Below are 22,286 nucleotides of genomic sequence, written 5' to 3' on the forward strand. Positions count from 1 at the left end.
TGTTTACATTCTGGAGGTCTGTTAATTTCCGTTTATCACAGTCATCATTTTACTCTGTAATCCATTGCTTGTGAAGCCATTTTAGATTGTGCCTCGCAGTATTTGCTGTTTCATCGGTTTATACGTACCAAACTGTTTTCTAATCGCTTTAAGGCATGTTTAATCTCATAGACTGAATTCCAGTGCTGTTACAAGGGTTTTACTTCAGCTCCTTGACACTGACAGTCACATCAGTTTGGAAACATAGTAGTGAGGTACAATTTTGAGTCCTTCGCTATATGTAAAAAGCCTATATATATATATAGATATATATTCAACAATGCCTAGTACAGCTTTCAGTCTGTCCCATAACAACACATCCTTAGCATGCTACAGCTAAATGCACTCGAGCCACATCAACATCAAACACTAGCTCTTCTTTAAGCTCTATTGTCATATATAAGGCAGTCTTTAGATTAGTGTGTGTTATTGTGTGTTTTAATGGTTTGTTACAAGGATCCATCAGCTCACAGCACGTTGACCCTGATAAAACAGCCAAACGCTTTTTTTGATGTTGAGCATCACCACAAGAAACGTCTTTTTCATTAAGGATTACCTTCCATCAGCCCGCTAATGCAGTCGCTTCAAAGTAAAGACCTGCACACGGCAACCGCTCCAGATTTGTCATCCCGTCCTGACATATTCATATCCTGAACACTTGTCTAGAGACTTGAAAGTATGTATATATGTGTACGCTTTCATAAGTTGTTTCAAGTTTGTGCTTTTACCCACTTCTAACAATCCTCACACCTCTTTGAACAATTATTGGAAAACAAGTGTGTTGCAGAGAAAACGCTTTTACTCACCTGCTGCTGCCCTTAACCGTCTCTGCTCATCAACTGGTGTCTGCTCCAGAAGGGCACTCAGTGAGCTACCATTTGTAGCTTGTAGCAGTTTTTTTTTTAATGGAGTACAAATGCCCCATGCAGGCTTTTTGGAATGGGTTGTTAAGCCTCTTTAGTAACACTTTAAAGACTGTGTGTAGTGGGTGGGATGTTGTAAGGAGGGGGAGACGGACGGCCTGTTATAAGATCCTGAAGGCAGGACGCCTCTGCAGTTTAAAAGCTGTTAATGATGCATGTCGCTCACCGAGGAATCGGTGGACCGCAGCCAGCAGGTTTCTTACACTAAGCATGTGTGTGTATGTGTGTGTCTGAGCAGGACACCTGTTGTGTTCTCTGAATCCAACCGTCCATTAGGCAATGAGGATGAATAGCAAGAAGTAAAGCCTTGTGTTGAATAGAAGTGGCACCAGTGTCGGCCGCTAGTACATTTTTGAAGGAGCTGAACTAAACAACTGGAGGAGGAAGGGTATTCAGACATTAGTACAATGCTAGACTGATGGTTTTGGTTGGATGTTGTGGTAGAATCCCAATGCACCCCTTGACCCTCCCACTTAGCCGTGCTACTCTGTTTTGTGCATTCACATCTAAGGTGTTCTGATTCTTGTTGTGAAAGCAGGGTAGGGTGAAGTACGAGGGCTACACGGCCCTCCAAATGAGGTACACTTCAAACCGAGTGTTATGAGAAAATTATCATGTATTATTGTCCTTTTCTTTATAGCAAACATTAAACAACTGCTACTGCCAATGTCTGGTAGGCTATTTAGCTAGCTAATGTTACATTGTTAGTGCAATTTTTTTGCATGACAGTCCTGCATTTTGAGGTATATCAATGTGCATTCCACCATTTTTGGTGGCATTTGATGGCAAAAGTTTAACTAAAGTCCAGCAGCGAAGTTGCGAGGTGTATGGGTAAAAATTGTAAATGGGATTTGAGCCTTTGAATTTCTATTGTCTTAAAGGCATGGCTGCAACCAGTGCAAATGTAAGTGGTTTTAACCTATGAGAGAAATACACAAGGGATATTACAGCAACAGCTAGAGAGAGGTGTACCAGAGAGGTTAAACTCACATTCATGCACAACTGGGAGCTGCCCACACAAACCACGTCTTTTACTGGAGCTTGTCGAATAGCTCTATCAGAGCAGTGAGGGGTTAAATCCCAGCCTTGAAGGCACTTCTTCAGATGGTGTTGAGGCCAGGGTTATATTGATTATGGTCAATGTTCAGATTATTAGTTTAAAGGTTAGGCTTATAAACATGAGGGGACGAGGCACTGAGGTTTCATTGAAATCACATACATTCATAACCCACTGGAGTTAATTGTTATGAGTAAGAGATGCAGAATTGGGAAAGCGTGACCTTTTCTAATAGAGCTCAGTGGGGATGTGGTTTGAACCCCTGGCCTTTCGCTTTACAGTCATCTGAGCTATTAGAAAAACATGGAGGGTTAGAGGTTAGAGGGGTACAGTGGCTATAAAGATAGTTGATGGCATGACATGAGGTCTAAGAGTCCTGTCTCGTGTCATGTGTCTGCCACACGATTGTTATTTGTTTAACCTTTTTTCCATGTGTAGGCAGTTTGTCGGGGCAAATTCAACGCACAGCCTGCAGCAGGTTTCAGTGGTTAGAAACACATTAATGCACGACGGAAGAAATGTTTATGGTGCCAGGTTATTTAAAAATTGACTTATTCAGTAGAGAGACGCTTCACTTAAAACTGTTCTAAGTAGATTTGGATTAACCAGATCGTGGCAATCTCTGGCTCAACTGGTATCCGCGGGTCATTCCGACATACCGCCACTCCGACGTTGACGTGTAGTTGTCGTAATGGCGGCACTTCCATTGATTGAAAACGTCCCACCACTCCGACAATTTCTGTTTCCATTGTCGGGATGGCAGTACTTTCCTTTTTTTGAAACGTTCCGCCATTCCGACACATCTTTTAAAAGGGTTAAGGTTAGGGTTAGGGTTATGGGTTGGGTTAGTATTACTCTTGTTGGAATGCCAGGACGAAACTTTGTCGGAATGGCGGAACGTTCGCATGTCGGAATAGCGGTATGTCGGAATGGTGACATGTCGGGATGGTGGTATGTCGGAATTTTGGGATGTCGGAATTTTGGGATGTCGGAATGCCAGCATGTAACCGGCTCAACTACAGCTATAGCAATGCCTACTTCCAGCATTGGCAGGTCTCTTTGGTGAATAAATGTGGCAAATTTGAAGCAGTCGGTATTGATTGGTTAAACCTCTTAAACATCACAAAATGAAAAGTAATCTTGTCTCTGAAGCAATATTGGGTTGACAGCAGACTGGTCAGCTTGCTGCAGGCAGGGGTACCGTCTATGTTTACAGGTCGGTGTGATGACTTGGCATATGGGAACCACACAACTTTCTTTTTTTATGTAATACAATGGAACTGATGACCTCATGTCATTCATCACAGTTACAGTTATCATCCAATATCAGGGTAGGCATGATGTTTAGCACACTAACATTACCATCGCTCCCTCCCCTTTCTTGTGTACGGTTTAGTGCACAAGAAAAGTTTGTGCAAAATTAGCCACAGGGAACAGATTAGTTGATTAGTTAGACATGCTTGGCAGATGAATAGGTAGCTGGAGCTGGAGGCTATAAGATGAGCCCTGGTGTCAGAGGGAAATGGCTGGCTGTAAGTTCACGAGTTGTTTGCAAAGGAAATACAAGCTTTAAGATGGTGTAGTGGTTTATAGGTTAATGTATGAGCATTGCTGTGGCTCTGTTGTGAATGCACTATTTTTTAGCTTCAGGAAACTCTTTGAGTTGTGCAACCAAATCAACAGCCTAAACAAGATGACAGAGCTACAGAGTCACAAATGATGGTTTTAAAATGTCTCAGAGCAGACAAGTGGGTAAACAGATTAGCAAAAACTAGAGAAACCCAATCGTATTTCAACGTTAAGTCCCATTTTACATTAAATAAAACATGACATATCACTTTAAATAGACAGATCCTCATTATACAAGCCCAAAGCTTTTTGGGCAGGTTACATAAACAAATACATATTGCATAAAGCAACTGTTTTGTACCATGTAAGAGCATGTGAGTTAAAAGCAAACCTTCGTCTTTGATTATGTGACCAAAATAAGATAGAAAGCTTCAGAAACATCGAGTGAGTACATCCTGTGTTGAGAATTCTTTTCCAAGTAACTTTGTTGACATTGTTTTAAGTCATTTTAGTCATTTTTCAAGCTGAAATGTCAAACACAATGAATGTCATGCTCTGCTGCTGTTCTTCTTTATGAAAGTAAATGAAGAGTCTTTAGGTTTTGGACTGATGGTTTTACAGGATTGGCAGTAGATTGGTGTGATGTACCAGTCGGGTGCTGTGGCGTGTCCTGCTGGTTATAGCTCATCTGACAGATTACTGTTACATTACATTTCACCAGCCGCCACTGAAAAGGAAACCTTGTGCAGCTCTATAAACTCAGGGTTTTTCTCCTGCTCCAGCTTTATTTAGGCTGGTATGACCAGCAGTGCATCGTTACAAATTTTAGCAAAATGTAGATCCACTTTGCCGAATAACTTACGAGGTTTGTTCGCTGACTGACTCATCCGTGCTGCTTTTAGTCAGTCTTGATTTGTTTGTTATTTTTAGATTTTGTGTTAGTCAAAAGTCCATTTGAGTTGTAGCCACATTCGCTCAGCTTTATTGTCCTTACTTAGTTGAATACGACCCCATTTCTTCCTAGTTTTAGTGGGTCTTTATCTTCATTAAAAAAACACTTAAAGTTCCCATGAAACAGCTGGTGGAGTGCTATTTGCTTCGGCATAGTTACATGTGTCCTGTAAAAACAGGGGGCAGCTTGTTACAACACTTGTTGCGGACATTGACTTGTGTGCACTGTAGCCAATAGCACTACGCTTTGCACCGTGGAGCTAGTCGGTCCACCGACTCTGTCCAGACTGTCAGCTCCTCTTGAAGACGACATCAGCATATACTTTCTCCATAAAATATGAAATATGATCCAGTTTCACCCAAATCAGTGAATAAAGATCTAAAGTTGTGTTTTTGGACAGAAATCATTGAGGCCCGGCCAATGAAACATTCTGCTCTGGCTGCATCCTTCTTTTTACACATCTATGGCAGTATCATAAAAATTAGTTAAGTGTGGGATGGGTCATTGATATTTTTTCTCATTTTCCAGAAAACAACAAACTTTAAAATACTATTAAATATTGAATATCCATAAAAATGACTTTTCTTACCATTGTTGGGCCTGATACTGACCTATAGGTGAGACATATGTGATAAAAACACTTAAACATTTTGTCTTCGGGGGAACATTTATATCTAGTTTTAGTCAGACCACGTATGAGCATTTGAGACTGACTTTAGCCCTGAAAACAAACAATCAGTGCTGAAAATAGCCAAAAATGACAGGGTGTGTGATTAAACTTAAAATCAAAAGTGTGTCTTATATATGACATTAAAACCGACGCAGGAAACATTATCAATATATTAAAATAAATACACATGACATCAGATTACCTCACCGTGTGGACACATTTAACAAGTCTTAGGCAACAGGTCACACCTCTCTCAGTGCTAAAGTGGCCTGAAAATGTGAGGAACACATATAAATAACATTAAAATGGAATTGAAACTGCAAACAAACTATGTCACTGTCAGCAGTGTCGTCTTTAGTGATGATGGAGGCAGATTTGGTAGAAGACACGGCTGGGTGATGAATATCACCCAGCACAGTACAACATGCTCGGTGTCCTTAATGTGACAAAGACCTTGGTCGGCTGTGGAGAGAGAGGTCGGACGTGTGTGTTTGTGTTTGTGTCTGTGTGAGTGTGTGTGCATGTGTCAGCGTGTGCATGTTCGGCATATGAATGATGAGTTCTATTCACTCAAGGTGACTTCTGAGGAGTCATCCATTTCTCCAGTCATTGTCTCCCATTACTTGCTCCAATGCACCACTTACGCTACACACACAAAAGCAATCATGGCCTGTTATCTGACTTTAAAAGTGTACGTCAACCTATATTGTGGACAGAATACATAAAAGGTTAAAACATTTTAAAGGTTTTTCAAACTGAAAATTGAACAGAAATGTTAGATGATTCTCCGGAATCAATCTCTGACAGCATTCTCGTGTAAATGAGCTCAAAAAGAGACATTTTTATTTATATTCAGCCTCTGGATTGATCTAATTATAGGCTTGCTTTACAAAGTGCTGCATGATCTCATGTGTCTGCTCCCTGAGGGCATGTTATCACTGACCTTACTCTGCACTCTGTGCTTCAAAGACACCCGCTGTGTACATAACTGATTACTTGACAGATTGATGGTGGTCTGTGCTGCAGAGTCAAGAGTATAAATACTTCTGTGGTATCCACAGTGATACGAGTGTGTTTTTTGTATCACTGCAAATTGGTCCACAGTAGCTGGATGAGGCAGAGGTTAAGAACACCGCTTTGCAACTCAGTGATCAGAGTTCAAGTCCCAGTCACAGAACTGGGGTGGATGAGAGCAGCACAGTGAAGACCGGGATGGCTTCAGTGGAAGTGAGGTTGATAAATGGGCTGGATGGATGTGAATAGTGATCTAGGAGAGTAAGGTAAAGAACAACATTAGTGCTGGGTCAAGTAAAAGTACAATTAGTTTCATAAAAAAAATGACTCAAGTAATAGTTAAAAACTTACTGGTTATTAGTAGTAGTTACTTTCCATTTTAATATTTTTGAATTGTTTATTAATGGCAATTATTTGTAGAGGGACCATGACAATATTAAACATAAATGTTGCCATTTGATGCATTGTACCAGAGTTAGCTTAGAGCTAAGCTACATCTGCTGTTATTATGAAAGTAATGTTAATGTTGAATGTTGTGAATGTCTGACGAGGTGGAATTGATGACAGTTTATCAGATAGGCCGGTGCCATCCTGCAATAAACTCTCCTGCCATTTGGAGTTTGGGGTCCTTTTGGTGTCCTGAAGTCGGTGTCCCGATGTGTTGAGAGCCGTTTTATGACGTGCTGACAGGGTCCCATCACATGCACATTAATGCAGTATTGATAATCCTACAGTGGTTTGCAGAAACATTAATCATCAACATTTTATCCTGGTGACTGGGTTTGGACAAGTTGGTTCATAGTAGCTAGATTGAGTAGAAGTTAACAATGCAGCTTGGCAACTGAGGCTTTAAGTCCTAGTTGAAGCACCTCCTCAGATAAATGATATGGTGGATAAGCGAAGCACAGTGATGAGTGGGGTAGGTTCAGTTGATGAACGAGCTGGATGGACGGTTAATGGAGAAGAATCATGTAAGGTCAGATTGGTGGTTCAGGAAACAGTTAGGTGAACTAGCTGACTGGTTGGTTAGGTGTAGGGGTCAAGAAAACTACTTGGCGACTCGTTGACAAGGGTTCAAGTCCCAGTCGAGGCACCTACACAGATAAATGAGTTGGTTCATGGGAAGTGAAGTTGATGAATGAGCCTGACGGATGGTTAGAGTAACGCAGGTAAGCCGGTTCACAGTGGTTGGATGTCAGACGGAGTCCCTCCTCAAATAAATGAGGTGCTGTAGGTTCAGTGGAAGTGAAGCTTGGCTGGCTGGATGGTTAGTGATGGAACCAGTGCTACATATAAGCAGGTGCTCTTTGACAGTGATTGCAAATTGTTGATAACACAATGTCTCCGCTGTCTGAGCTTCATGAGATGTGCTATTAAGATGACAACATTCAAACACTGAAAGGCAGTAATTAACTCTAATGACCAAATCGTATTTGAATGTGAATGTCTGTTAGATTCATTGTAATGTTGAATGAGTCACTCACTTTTTATATTCTCAGCCTGATACATGAACTGTAATTTTCCCTCTGTGTGCAGCTCCCAATTTAGACCTCTAATATGCATATTCAAACATTTAAACAACACTGACACAAATACTAGTCAAGTTTACTCTGCTGTTAACCAGGCTTCACGAATACTGCCTGTGAAAGACCTGCTCACCTCTAAAATAAAGAGAGAATGAAAAAATAAAAGCTTGTTATGAAAGCAATAAGTTACATCACTGCCCAGCAGAACTTATAAACCTGAATAAAAAAGGTAACAAATGGATTTCCAGGTGCCCTTTAAGCATTCTAACTTATTTGGTTGATTTAATGCTTTCGTGAGTTCTAGCCCACAGTCTGACTGCAGCCACAGCACAAACCCTGTCACCTATCAGACTTAACCTGGACCTTTAAAACCCCCAGAGGCCCCTGATTAATGGACCTGAAGGACCTAATAGCTCTGCACAGGGACAGATTTACTACAGAGCCATATAGTGTTTTTTTGCACCTAGATGCGAGATGATATTTTCCTTGCTAGAGGCAACAGTTTCACTGTGTTGCACAACACTTCTTTGACACAAAAGGGCACATAGATTGTTTTTGGTGTCAGCCTGAAGTAACAGCTCCCATCTCTGCAATCAGCAGACTTATCAAATGTAAAGTCGGCACAGTGAAGTCTGTAACAACAACTCAGACACATATGAAGGCTGTCGGCACTGGTGTAAAGGAACATGAAGGGCAATGACACAATGGAGAGAGAACAGAAAAGAGGGTGTATAATCAAGACAAGAATCTTCCAGATATTGGATTAGGTCAATGCTAATTAATTTTCCTGTTATCCTCAGTGCATGACATCACCACTCTCCATTTATTTAGTTTCATTTTTTATTATTGTGGCCTTCTCTGTACTTGCGTTGCCAAGTTGTCTAAAAGAGCATTGTAAAAGAAGCTAAGGAATAAGTTCAGTTAAGACATAAAATGCTGGATATAATCAAATTGAGCATTATCAGGATTATTGGAAATAACAATCAACAGATTAACCAATTATCCAAAGAGATTTTAGTTGGAGTCCCACCTGTTACTGTATTTCCATAAAATGTTTTAGGCAACCCAACTGCTGCACTCTGAATGGTTGAATATCACATACCAAAAATATCAGCATGTGAAATCAAATCTAAACCAGCGTTACACATGTTGACATATCAGCATGTCTTAGCCCAAATGGTGGACTTTTCCACCATTTCTTTTGCAATTTTTTGGTTGTTGTTGGATTTTAATTGTTGAAAAGGAGGTTTTGACTTCATCGTTCAGGAGTTTTGTAAAGCCGTCTTTAATACAGATCATTTCAGAGCTTGACAAGGGTTTTCAGTGATCAACACCTTTGATAATCTGTGTTCTCCATTACAGCAAAATATCTTTCTTGCTAATTTAGGAAATGCTGTAAAACCTGCTTGGCTCAGGTATCTTTCTTCAATTTTATGAATATTAAAATGACTAAAGAGGTCCAGGGGGAGTGTAGCAGTGCTGTCACATCCATCCTTTGATGTTTCTCGGAGGTCCTTTGTTTAGCACTTAACTGGGGCATGTTCCAGGTTTACTGGGTAAAATTGATTAACTTTGATTAAAAATCCAGAAAAACCTCAAACCTGCGACATGGATTTGATATAAAAGACCTTTTCTCGGTTTTGACTCTACATATTCACATTATCAGATAAGCAGATGCATCTGTTCAACCCCAGAATCGTGAAGTCAGAGCTGCAGGTTCTGGAAATAATTTCTGCTCAGTGATTGGATTTCTTTCTGCGCTGCTTCTTGGGTGTCATAGTTGACTTCTTTCATGAGTTTCATGCTCATTTAAGTCTTGGAAGTACTACAACTGCCGGTTACCTAATATTGTCTATGCAAACCAATCTTCAAAAGCACTAATATGCCTGAAATAACTCCTTCTTTGCCTCTCTAGTCAATGCTATGCAGGAAAGAAGAGGTGCTTTTTTGGGTGATAACGAGAATTGAAATTACTGTGGACATTGAGGTGGAGAATCAATTTGGAGGCTTCAATATCCTAGTATCAAGTACAATTAAATGCATACTGTCATGTGCAGTAATGACCAATATACTGTACAGTCACCTTATGAGCAGAAATGTATGAGTTGCAGGACTAAATTTGAAAAATACATGATTTTAAATGGATCAGGTTTTACCAGATACATTTATGAAATCATAACGTAAGTTAAAGAGCCTTTCTTATGGTTGTATTGTGGAATAGACTCAAGGTTGCACAGACAGAGCTGCATTTCCCTCATGAGAATTTCTGAGAATCGTCCAAAGCATTCTTTGTCACCATGTATGACAAGCTACAACATATCAACGCAGTAATCTCCCTCTCAAAAGGTTAGCTTTGCATTATAATTGCCGCTGACATTTCCCACTTAAATTTCACACAAGGGCGAGTCATGCAGGTAGGATCAGCAGGCTGGCAGAGTCCCTTTCTCAGAGTCCTTTGTCTCTTTTACGACGTTCTCCATGAATTATGCTTGTACGTGTGTAAATTTTTGATTTAATAACTTTGGGTGATTAGATCAAATCGGATTGTTTACAGCTGATTTTGGTTATCGCAAATCATCTTGTGTCTGTTTCGTGGCTGTTAGTTAGTGTTGAACATTTGGTCAGCGACATGCTTGCAGGGATCTCCCAATACTCTCTCCTCTCGTTACTCTCTGCTCTGTTTCTCCCTATCTTTTCTATCAATTTCTCCCTCTCCTACCCAGTCTCTTCTCGACCTTATCGCATCCTACAATGACACATAACTCAGCAGCACACCTGCGATCCGTGACAGCTGAGCCCCTGGCCTGGTGCAGTGCTGTCACTCAGCTAGCTAACTGCCATTAAACAGCATGACCCTGCCGCCCCATTAGGCTTGAGTCAGATGGGAGTGTCAAACCATTCCCCCATGCACCTCACTGTTTGGCGCTGCTGTGCAGATGTGGTCTTGGTGGAATTAAACCATGAGTGCAAGAGGCTTTTTAGTTAACAGTACAGTCACATTAGAGAGGCTGAGAGCCATTCTAAAGACAAGGCAGGTTTGTAAGACAAAACTAAATATGGTGACACAAAAGAAAACCAAAACAGGACAGCAGGAGCTGCACTTTGAGAGACCTCCAGAAACACTGTGTACAAATGTAGTCCTATATTTGTCTGATGAATTTATTGTTACAAAAAGACAACATAATTTATTTTAACAGAATAATGAGCCGTGTTTTCACATTTCATGGGTCAAAATTAGATCTTAAAGCTTTCATTTTATTATGCTTACACAGTACTAATGACAGTCAACCTTTTTATTGCTAGTATACACATGAAAAAATAGAAATTCTCCTGTGGAGGAATAACAACTGACACAATTATAAGGGAAAAAAGCCTACAGTGCTGCAAAGAAAATGCTGAAATATCCCAAAATTTCAACCCCCAAAAATGGGAAAGTGAAAGCGACATTTTCAGATTATGGTAACCTCAGCTAAAAAGTATGAAATCAAAATAACCTGCCTTTGTGATAATGGCATTCCAGTTTTGCAGAAACAGTGCAGAAAAGTAGTAGACCCTGCGTAGTACGATCTATCCCTCAGAGTTTAGACCGACCCTGACCGTAGTGTCTGCTCAGTTCTTTATTTGTTCACAGCTGTGTTATGTAGTGTAACACTTATTATGAATATGTAAATGAGCTGTTCCACATTCATTTCCACCAATTACCTTCTCATTGGGTGGTAATTAGTATTGATGATGAGATGTCACCCTTTGCAGTCACCTTCTGTTTTCAGAAAAAGAGATTTCAACAAGGTTGATGGAATTACTTGAAGTCGCCCATGAAGCAATACTGCTGCATTAGTGTACCTGAATTGTTCAAAACTAGACAGTAAACCGGCTGCAATGCCAAATCAATGTGTATGGTGCAGTAGAACACATGACGTCAGTAAGTTTGGGGAAAAGGTTGAACTGTGCCTCATTTATTTATTATGTCTAACCATCCTCACATGGTCAATTTTTAAGGGAATGTTATGTAGAAAGTATATTTTGCGAAATTTGGCACCGCTCACCTTTTCTGAATGCAACACAACAGCACGCCAAGCTAACATAACCTACAGCAGAGACAATAACACCTAAACCTCTGTTAAAACGGGGCGGCTTGACTTGTGATCAGAAACTTGTGAGTTGACAACTTTGCTAACACAGCCAACACAGAGGAGAAGCTGCCTCATGCAGCCTCTAATTTAACCAAGCTGTCGTCAATGACTTAAAGCCAGTCTGAGCTTTGCTTTTGTCTCTTGATCCTTCACTTACTCTCTAAATTTGACGGGACTCTCCAGAGGAAACAGAATTAAACTTATATAAATATTTTTCAGACAGCTCTGATGGAGCTCAGGATTCATCAGGAGGACAGCAGCTCTTTTCCAATCAGTTCACAGTACCAACTTGAACTGTGTGTATGTCCTTTTGATGCACCTACCCGCATCCCATCCTTTATTAGTAAGACTGATAATTTTTATGATCTGTCCCGCATCACTATTACATTCACAGGGATGTGTAGCAGCACTCCTTCTCAGTTAAATATCAGTGCATTTGTTCATATGCAGTCAAATGGATAGTGGGACAGATAATTTGGAAACAGAGCAGAGACAGAGGGTCCAGCAGCAAAGGATTCACATACCTGTCTCTCAGCAAAGAAAAGTCCTACTGTTTAAATAGCAGTACTCCAGGTTCTGCATTGGGCTGAGATGAGAGCAATATCAGCCATAGTATTGCGGCTGGTAATAAGCCACACCGTAGATGCTGGTAATAATACAGGAATACTGATTCTCCCCCTTCCTGCTGTCTAAACACATATTTGTCAGACCATTGACTTTTCAAGGTGTCTGAGGGATTCTAGTAGCTCACCAACAGGTCAGATGCTTCCAACAGTGGTGTTATATTGGCTGGTAGTAGAGCTCTACTCTGAAAATCCTTGTTCCAGTGGTCCTCACAAACACTCATTTGGACTGATATCCGGTGACTTGGCAGTCCAGTTCAGTGAGCCGAGATCACATCATGTTCACGGGTCCATTCCTGGACAAGCTCATCATGAAGGTGTGAGATGGGATGCAATATTGCAAATACAAGATGAATTCTGAACTCGTGATATTTATCAGCCAAACAACTACCAGAAAAATCCCACATGGCACTTTTCTCTACCGTCACGATAAAAGAAACACCCTCATATGAGCTTCTTAGGTAAAGTGCTTTACAGGTGTAGTGGTAATTCACACATGACTGCTACAACTAGCAATGGCAAGTGTCCCATTACCAGTGGAGGCAGTTATTATTACAAGGGACTGGGCTCCTCCTGTCTATACGTCTAAGTGTCTGTGAGCAGGAAATTGAACACCAGAGTGTTCCCAATGTTCACAGCAACACGTTGTATGGCAGCTTCATTAACATCAGTGTGTGATTGTTGAAATTCTGAATGAGAGGCAAACTGGAAAAGGCTTTGTCTGTTGATATAGAAAAGCCAAAAATGTATTCCTTACCAAACTAGGATGGCACTCAGTTAAAGGCATACCTCCACCAAAGATCAACAGTCCCCTTTAATTCAATAAAACCTAATCCAATATCAAACTCAATAGTCCTATATCACTGTAAATTTTAAACCACCCATAATTAAGATCACCAGATGTAGAATCAGCATCAAATTGTACTGAGTCATAGAAAACGAAAAAAACGTCCCTTAACTAGACTCACAACAAAAGTTAATGGGCCCTGTTCCGGGCTGAGATCCATCTTCCATCCAAGTTTTGTGGAAATGTGTTCAGTAATTTTTGTGTAATCCTGCTGACAAACCAACCAACCAACAAACAGACACGGGTGAAAACATAATCTTCCACACATAATAACATGTAGACCTAATCAGTGTTTGCCAGTAATCATTCAGTCCATGGGATTTACTGAGCCCGAGAGAGTTGTGCACCGAACCAACCCTCTTCTAAATACAAATACCATCACTGATACTTTTGGGTCTCTTCTGCCTCTTCTGGACTAAATGTATTCCCTTTTAATATTGGTGCCTCAAAACCACAAAGACGTAAGAGTTAAAGCTGAAACTGCAGCACTTTAAGGCTTCATAATCACTGAAGAAGAGCGGGAGTTCAGTTACGGAAAGAGAGAAATGGGAACAATTAGAGATGGAAAGTAGACTAGGAAGAAGAGAGTAATAGGAGGGCAGTTCGATATGTGAAGATTTACAGTCAGAGGATATAGTCGAAGTGGCATCAATCATAATCGTTTTGTGTTATAGCTATGTCTGATTTGCTGTATGTTGGGCGATCAGCATGGTAATCAAAGGTGCTTCACAAGTCACAAGTCTCTTAGCAACCACAGCTGGCACCAGCATGGAGATTTACCCTAATGGCTCAGTTAACCAATAAATTGTTCTTGGAAATGATGCTTGGGACTAATTGGTGTGCCATTAGAACTGAAAGGAGTGTGGGAGAAAATTTTAACAAAGCTGATTCAAATAAGAAAAAATAAAACTATGACCAGAGAGACATACATCTTATTAATTGGGGTGGCAGGGCAGCTGTAGTTCAGGAGGTAAAGCGAGTTGTCCAGTCCTGGACCGGTGCACCGTTCTTAAATTGAGGCTGCACCAGAACCTCAGTGTTCTACAAAACGGCTCCTGGCCTGAGTCCAAGCTCCAGCCTTGCGAGGACTGCCCAGACATACACCATGTGGCTGACCTCATCCTTCAGATCCCTGATTCAACCTTTTCACCTGTAGCTGGTCTAAAGTGACTGGTGGGCCAGTCTTAAGAGTCACACCTTGTCATACCTGCTGACTACTCAGCTGTCCTCTGCCTCCATCGCAGACTTTGATCCAGCTCCAGCCAGTTTTTTCTCTTGCTTTTTTCATCACTTATTGTTTATAGTGTTTTCCTTATCAGAACTGAATATCCGATGACAGTTGTTTTATACATTTGACGTAGTCTTGATTTGGGTGTTTATAGTGGTTTTTATTTTATAAGGTTGGGTGAGAGATTCTGGGGAAAGATAACAGATTGTTGTGTCTCATCCCCTGGTCCTCATTTACCAACACTTTGGCTGGTGAGCCACTGTCTCATTCCCAGGCCATCAAGTACATATGACCTGAAAATGAGACTCAGCAGCTATCTTTCCCCAGACTCACCCACCCCACTATTAAAAGGATTGTAACTCTAGTTCTTCAAGTAAATTGTAGCACACCATAGTCAGCTTTAATCAACTAAAACGTGAATTCTCATACAACAAAACTGTGGCTGCATATCAGCCTCTGGGATCAAAGCCACGGTCAGTTTAGCCCTTCAGACTGTGGCTGAGGGGGCTGCAAGGTGCCTTGATGCTAACTGTGGATACCTAGTTGGAAATAAAGGAGATTATTAGGCATTAAGAGGATTGGCTGGTGAGAGGCATAATGTGGGACAAGCCTTTCCCTCTCAGGGGTCCGGGCAGCGAGCAGGGACATGATCACTGGTAGAGGTAGAGATAGCAGTGTTGTTTAGAAGGAGATTAAACAGATTAACACCAGTTGGGCATTTTTAAACCCCAAACACTTAAATATCTCAAGGTTCAGTGAAGGGTTTTGCTTTAGATATGAGCTCCCAATTCTCTTCAGGCTTTTCTTTTCCTTCTTTTTTTTGACTTAGTCTGAAAATGTTCACCTGAGGCAGCTGTTCAGCTTTTCAGTTACCTGACCCCCTTTAAACCCACATTTAGCCAAGCTTACCTTCCTCTGTGGAGCAGCAAATCCTGTGGAGCATGTCTAAAATGAGAGAGGGGGAAGAGGTTGGTTGGAACGCCGTCTAAAAATAATGTTTGCTGGCTGGAACTTCCCATTTAACAACACTTTTAAAAGTCCTCCAGAGAAAATCGAAAGTGGGAGGGGGGCTGCTCTCACCCCACAGAATTGCTGTTATCAGTTGGCCATTCTTTGATAGAAAAGCAGTGTGGATTATTATTGTAGAAGCATCAAGGCTGTTTTGTCCCCGCCTGAGCCCACCGATAGCCATCGGTACCCTCACTAGCCTGTCGATGCTGCTACCTTGGAGCTATCTGACACACACACACACACATACCCATGGCATACACAAATACACAGTGAAGTGGAGGAGGTTGCTGGGTGACGTTATGGGGCAGAGCACGCCGAGATATGCATTTCAAATTTTAGATATAAAGTGTGAAGCACATTATTATTAAATTCGTCTCAGTTAATAATGACACCTCCCCCATCAGACTCCCTTTTTCCCCAACCCCATCATTTAATATTCAACCCTCCAGACCTTGTCATTCGCCATCTCTCCACCAGATGCCTGCAGAGTTCCCCACCCCCTTACCAGCCACTGATCCTGCTCCTCCCTGCACACCTGCTCCTAAATGACCCACAACTGTCCCTTGTTCCCCCATTAATCCCAAGTTAATATTTTCCAGCCCCTTTTTCATCCATTGTCCCAGTACCTCCCTGCCTGATCCCCAATCTTGCACAGCCAACCAATATCAGTGTCTTCTGTGTGAGCAAAACATGAATGTAAGAGTTTGTAAGATTTTTAGTGAGTTTATGTACATTCAATTAAGAAAAATACTACAGATCACAGATGATGCTTTGGGCTGCACAGGGGTGTATAACAAGAGCTGGATACAGCGTCCACAGCAGAGCCCTGTTCGTTCTAATGAAGGCTGCTCAGTGGCGCATGAAGCCAAATTTTTTCAACATGTAAGAAAAAAACTAAATCTGGCTGTTCCCCATAGCTCCCACATTGTCAACCCATAGAGCGTGCACAGGAGAGTCTTCTGCTTACTGAGATGGCTAACTTCTGGTTCAGCCCTCTGCTACCTGAAAGGGGATTAAATGATTTAAACATACAGTCCTTTTAGAAAAATGTTATCAGATTGATGGATCATATTCAGAATGGGTTATTTTGTTATAGTTATAAAATGAAGTGTGACGGTTGTGATACACCAAAAATGTATCAACCGTTCTTTCACAATGTCAGCTTATTGGAAAAAGTACATTAGGTAGGATCACCAGATTCAGGGGAGTTGGGGGTGGACGTGGTCACATGGTCATGGTGGCAATGGACAGTTTCACATGTGAGAGTCAAAACTCGACGCAAAAATTATTTTATTCATGAATAAAACATTAGGACAAAAAAAACACAATGACTGCAATGAATGGTTTAATTTCCCTCCGTAATTTATTTTTTTTAATTCACCGAGGCCTTAACGTTGCTCTCACAGTAGCTGTTTATTAACTGGTGGCATTACTGTACAGAGCTTAAAAAAACAAGAGCCATAATTCATGCAGGATACAAACTACAGAGCTGGCTGCAGGGTGACATGGAAAAAGTGTTACACAACAATCAGTATTGAATGTTTTATAAGGCAATAACTAATCCAAACTCTGGTTTAGTCTTAATTTCAGGAGACAAGGATAAGAACTTGAAATTCGAAATCCACATTTTTCAGCACGTCTGGTCACCCTATTTTTACTGCCGCTATGCATCATGGGAAGTTGCAAGTATCGGCTTCAAAGCCTTCTCCTTGGGGACTTGGTCCTGCACTGTTGACCAGCTCCAGGCAGGCAGGTGGTGAACCACAGTCACCCTAAACACTAATATTGTAGTGAGCCACTGCACTGGTAACCTCACACCCTCCACTGTGCACCAAAATGGAGTCCTAAAGGGTCTGAACTCATTCTTAACCTTGTTTTGGGGGATTTCAGTGAAATAATTTGATATCGAACCTGGAGAACTGTGAATTTATTCTAGTTCCACTAGTGCAGCTGTCGATTGTGGTGCCTACCTGCCTCAATACACGGTTAGGGAACGTACTGCAGCACTAATCCTCTTCAGCATGACATCTTGCAAAAGGTGCAATGTGGAGAATTCATCACATTGCTTCTTAATAAACAGAGGATGCACATACTTCTACCTCTACCACCACTGTTTACAGACGTTTTGCAGGATAGATGCAAGGTATTAGGACCTATACTATACAATGGCATGCATTGTAGATACCTAAATAATGGAGTATTGATCGCTAGATGTGAATCATTGCCAAACAGTTGGAGGCCTTTCGTCACATAAAGGGAGATTGGGTACATGCATCCTCTTGACTGCAAACAATCTCAAGGACGATGATTGATAAAGACATTTTTCTATATAGAAGACCGGCTCAAATAATTTAGTTTTAGGGGACAGCACTTCAAAAGCCATTACCATGAAGTGGTTGTATTTATCCTGATGTGAAATAGCAGCTACTCTATCAACTCTTACATTTTTACGATGGGTCTCCCTTTCATAATCTCAGCTCTGCTCTAATGTGTTGCCCTAATCAGCCTTAAATTGTCAGCTTGGTTTGATTTAACTCTGCCATAATGAGAAATCTGCCTTTAGAATGACAGTAGCCATCCATTTATCCTTTCCATCTCTCTTTACATGGCCTCTCAACACCTCCCACAGACCATCCAAATTGCAGTTGGAGGAGACAGCAGGGCTGATTGTGCCATGACAAAGAATATATTTATTTTCTTGGACAGAATATTGGGTTTTTCATCATTCATATTGTAGGCTCATGAAAGAGTGGGGAGATTATTTGAAAAGTTTAATTCAAAGGGGTTCTTTGAAATAGATCACTAATGGGCTTTGGTAAAATATATTTATGAGTTTTGTGACCGTGTTGACTCGATGGAAGCACAGAGTGAGGGCAAAGTGTAAATGGATCATTTGCACGAGGAAAAGGTCCTTTGTGCTCACCAAGCATCATTCAAACTCCATTTCCCTCATGTCTGCGAGCGATTATCGAAGAATGAAAGTAAAATGTAAGCAGACCTATTTCCATTTAGGCTGTGTTCGGTTGGTGACATGTTTGTTAGGTCTTTGTTGTGTTTTAATGGGAATATGCCACAGAGTCTCGGTGTAGAATAGGGCCTCAGATCTCGGCTGTTTTTGTCACGTCACAATGCATTACTTTTACTTTGGCTTTTCTGCCGTTCTGACACTTGTTTCAGCCTACTTGAATGTCAATCGAGTAACAGTGTAGTGATTCCCACTTGGATTACCGCTCTGCTGGTGTGTATGCATTTATTTATTAGGGTATGTGTTTGTAAATGTATTTGAGAGAGAGCAATTTGCATGATTCCTTGTCTTTACGCTTGCATGTTCAGACACACAAGTCTGCACGAATGACTGCTACAAATGCTTAAATTTGTGCTTGTGCTGCTTGTGTTGCATTCAAAAGGGATCCAAAAGCTGACAACCAACTGATTCATTAGAGTTCTGTGTTTCAATCTGTCAGCAGACGCCTGCTCCTAATAAAGAAAACAAACAAATGAAATAAATCCCATTGCGAATAGGAAACAAGCCTTCCTCTTACCTCTAACTATGCTGCTCTGTTACGGTATAGGTCTATACAGTAAACAAACACATCTGTCTTACATTTCCATTGAAGTTTCTTCAGACTCTCCCTAAACATTGAACATTTTCTTGAACATTGTTACTGTTTCAAATGAACACTAGTACCCTGCTTTTATATTGTTTACCTGATTGTTTCATCTGACATGCATTTCAGTTGCAGCTCTACATTTCTGAACTGGGACTGTGGAAATGAACTTAACTTAGCCAGGCCTACTGCTGCTCTGTGAGCGAAGAGGAACTTAGATGAGACGCTCGAGAACAAGCATAAAGTCACATCCTCTGGACTGTCGTGTAAAATCAGACCCGAGTCCTTCACACAATCCAAAGTCGAGCAGCGTTAAACAAACAAACAAATGACATGTGGAACCGAAAGCGACAGGGAAGTTATTTTTCATGTCACGTCACAATGTAATAATTCATGTGAATTGCTAGAAATTGTCACATAGAGCCCCTTTAATTTGGAGTAGCTCAATAGTGTCTTGTCCATAATAATTCTGCAGTGTTTGTTTGAAGAAACTGAAATATCCTACGTTTAGGGAGTTCCTTGAATCTGTCATGGCCTATAGTGGACCTTTTTTTGTAACTTGGTTAGCCAGGTGTCAGTCTTCTGTATCAGCTAATCAGTGACGAGCGCTGTATACTACCAAGTTCATTGGCAATATCTAACGTTGCCGTTAACGACCGAGGTGAAGTTAGTTTTATGTTGGATATTGGACAGACATTCACTCCGGAGACACCCAGCAGCGTCTCTTCCTCAGTTTCCCCCAGTGTTGGCAGCAGGAGGACGGTTAGCTGCCTCCCAGAACCTCGCGCTGCGCTGGAGGCTGACTTTGTGTGACCCTGACTCCAAACCAATGCCAAAATATTATAAAATATTACCAAATAGGACAGCTACGACACTCCTGTTTTTATTACATTTTGCTGTTTCTTCTATTTTATACCTCAGATATGTGGCGCTGCAAAGATGTAGAGGTACTGTGACTGTGAAGAACTCTGCTTAAAACACAGGTTGTGTTGGGTTAGTTCTGTATAATTCACATTTCTGCAGCACAAATTCCTTTATTCCATCGACTTTTTACCAAAAACATTGTTTGCTTTAATTAATTGTTTGCAACCACTTCTTTCAAGCATTGTTTCATCGAGGCCTTTTTTTTTTTTTCCATGGGAACAATTGGCACTTTTTTATATTTATGTCATGACTACTTGTGCACAGATGGCAAATATTATGAGGTGAAAAAGATACAGTAATTTATTTTTTTCAGAACAGGTTGATTTTTCTGAGCTTTCACATAGCAAATTAATTCATCAACCAATCATGTGTGAATTGATGTCACGTCACAACGAATGAGAGTGGCTGGCCTGTTGATTATGTTTGACAAAAAAACCCAAAAACAGTCATTTTACCTCGCAGAACATGGGATTTACTTGTCCACTGCTGCCTCAATCGGTTTGGTTGTAATGTTGCTGTTTCAATGTATTAATACATCATAATGGATCGGAGTGGAGTGAAGTTATCAGCAGAAACCTGCTCAGTTTGCACATACGGCAAACAAAAAATGGCAAATTAAGAGAGGAGCAGATCAGAAAACATGAAGGCTTCTTACTAAAATATTATAGAGTGTTATGAATGAGCTCTCTGATGTAAGCCTCTCTCTCTCTTTATACATACATAACATTCAGGCTTGATGGAGGTAGCAGACGAATGCTTTTGTATGGAAAATGCAGAATTTGTCGATGATTTATCACCTGCTTTAACACAAACAGATGTATGGTACAAATGATTTACTGGTGAATCATTGGTGCGTACGGAGAGAATGCTGTTGAGTTACCTTTACGGTCTGCTGTGGGTGATAAATAATTGTTCTCAGTAAATCCTATATTGACACAGGTATGAAATTATGCCTATATGCCCCGCAGCCATATAATACTTTGTGTGTACTATATCTGGCATGCGTGTTTGTGTGTAGGCAAAACAGGATTAATGAATTTTATATAGCGGTATCAGGGAGGGAATGCCTCCAATGTATGGCAGATCATGAGCCGCTACGGTATAAATCTCTGTTTCGGCGCTACTTCAGAAATCTATATTTAAAGCCTTTTGAGTGAAGTGATTGGCAGGTGGTCAATAAGACCCACTTATTTCGACTGTAGGTACATGCAGACTGTAATGAATAGAAATGAGACACATGCTTTGTTTAGTTGCCCTCGCAGGACCAGGGAGGGCTAACACGTGGAGAACATACACCACATCAGTTTGTAGTTATGACGGTGTGGTCACCAGGAGAGTTCATGCTCATCAGTTTGTCTCTCGCCCAAGTCAGGCTGAAGCAATTTAAACACTGCAGCCTCTGATTGATGTACTCTTCATACACCTCACAGAGTGCTGCTCTGATTGATAATGTCTGTTTGTGTGATGCTTCTCACAGACACGGTGAGGACACTCGTGTGGATGGAGGATGTGGTGCTGTGGCCCACTCAGCTTTAAAAAAACTGTGACAGCTGTGCAGGAGGAGGAGATTAGTGTCGTTGCATGTATAAGTGAGGTTGGCCTCAAATAGCCCAGCGTACAATGAGTCTCCATTCTGTTAAAATGGCCACATACTGATTTCACATTTTAGTTTTTTATTTTAATCATGTCCTGGTCTTCTCTCATCTAACACACATGCATGAAAATGATTCTGTTACAGATGTCTATATCGTACTGGGGCACTTAAGTGGCTAAATCAGACATAACAGACTTTGTACGAAGGAGCTCACAGGCCTTCATCCACTGTCCCCTTTCACACAGCCTCTATCTGTACATCTCAAATATTCTAATAAAGTATTTGCTATTAATTAGTAAGGATCAAATATAGAAGTACATTTAAAGGGTTAGGATGCTCGATTGATTTAGACCCCGCACTCATGAGCTGCTGATGTCAGCAAAATAATGAAAAAAAGAGAACAGGGTTGAATTGATTTTAAAATTCACTAACTAGGCTCTGATGCAGCCGCCTCTCTGTCTGTAGTCGCCACTCTGTAGTCCTGCTCAATGCCCCGCCTAGCAGGAGTAATAGCCTCGCTAAACCTGTTGTGGTAGGAGAGGAGCTGTGAGTCAAAAGCAGATTTTGC

General features: G+C 41.0%; 1 protein-coding gene and 1 long non-coding RNA gene across 3 annotated transcripts in view; one reads left to right on the plus strand and one right to left on the minus strand.

Annotated features, from left to right (window-relative positions):
• LOC311258371 overlaps positions 1 to 931 on the minus strand; it is a 28,289-nt gene extending 27,358 nt beyond the window's left edge. Inside the window, exon 1 of the long non-coding RNA XR_014622730.1 lies at positions 846 to 931. This is a non-coding gene — a long non-coding RNA (uncharacterized lncRNA). The remainder of the gene's footprint in view (positions 1 to 845) is intronic.
• naaladl2 (N-acetylated alpha-linked acidic dipeptidase like 2) overlaps positions 1 to 22,286 on the plus strand; it is a 445,610-nt gene that overhangs the window by 1,127 nt on the left and 422,197 nt on the right. The gene's annotated exons all lie outside the window — the stretch shown is intronic.

Source organism: Pagrus pagrus (genome assembly GCF_965226575.1).
Source record: "Pagrus pagrus genome assembly, chromosome: 6".
NCBI lineage: Eukaryota > Metazoa > Chordata > Actinopteri > Spariformes > Sparidae > Pagrus > Pagrus pagrus.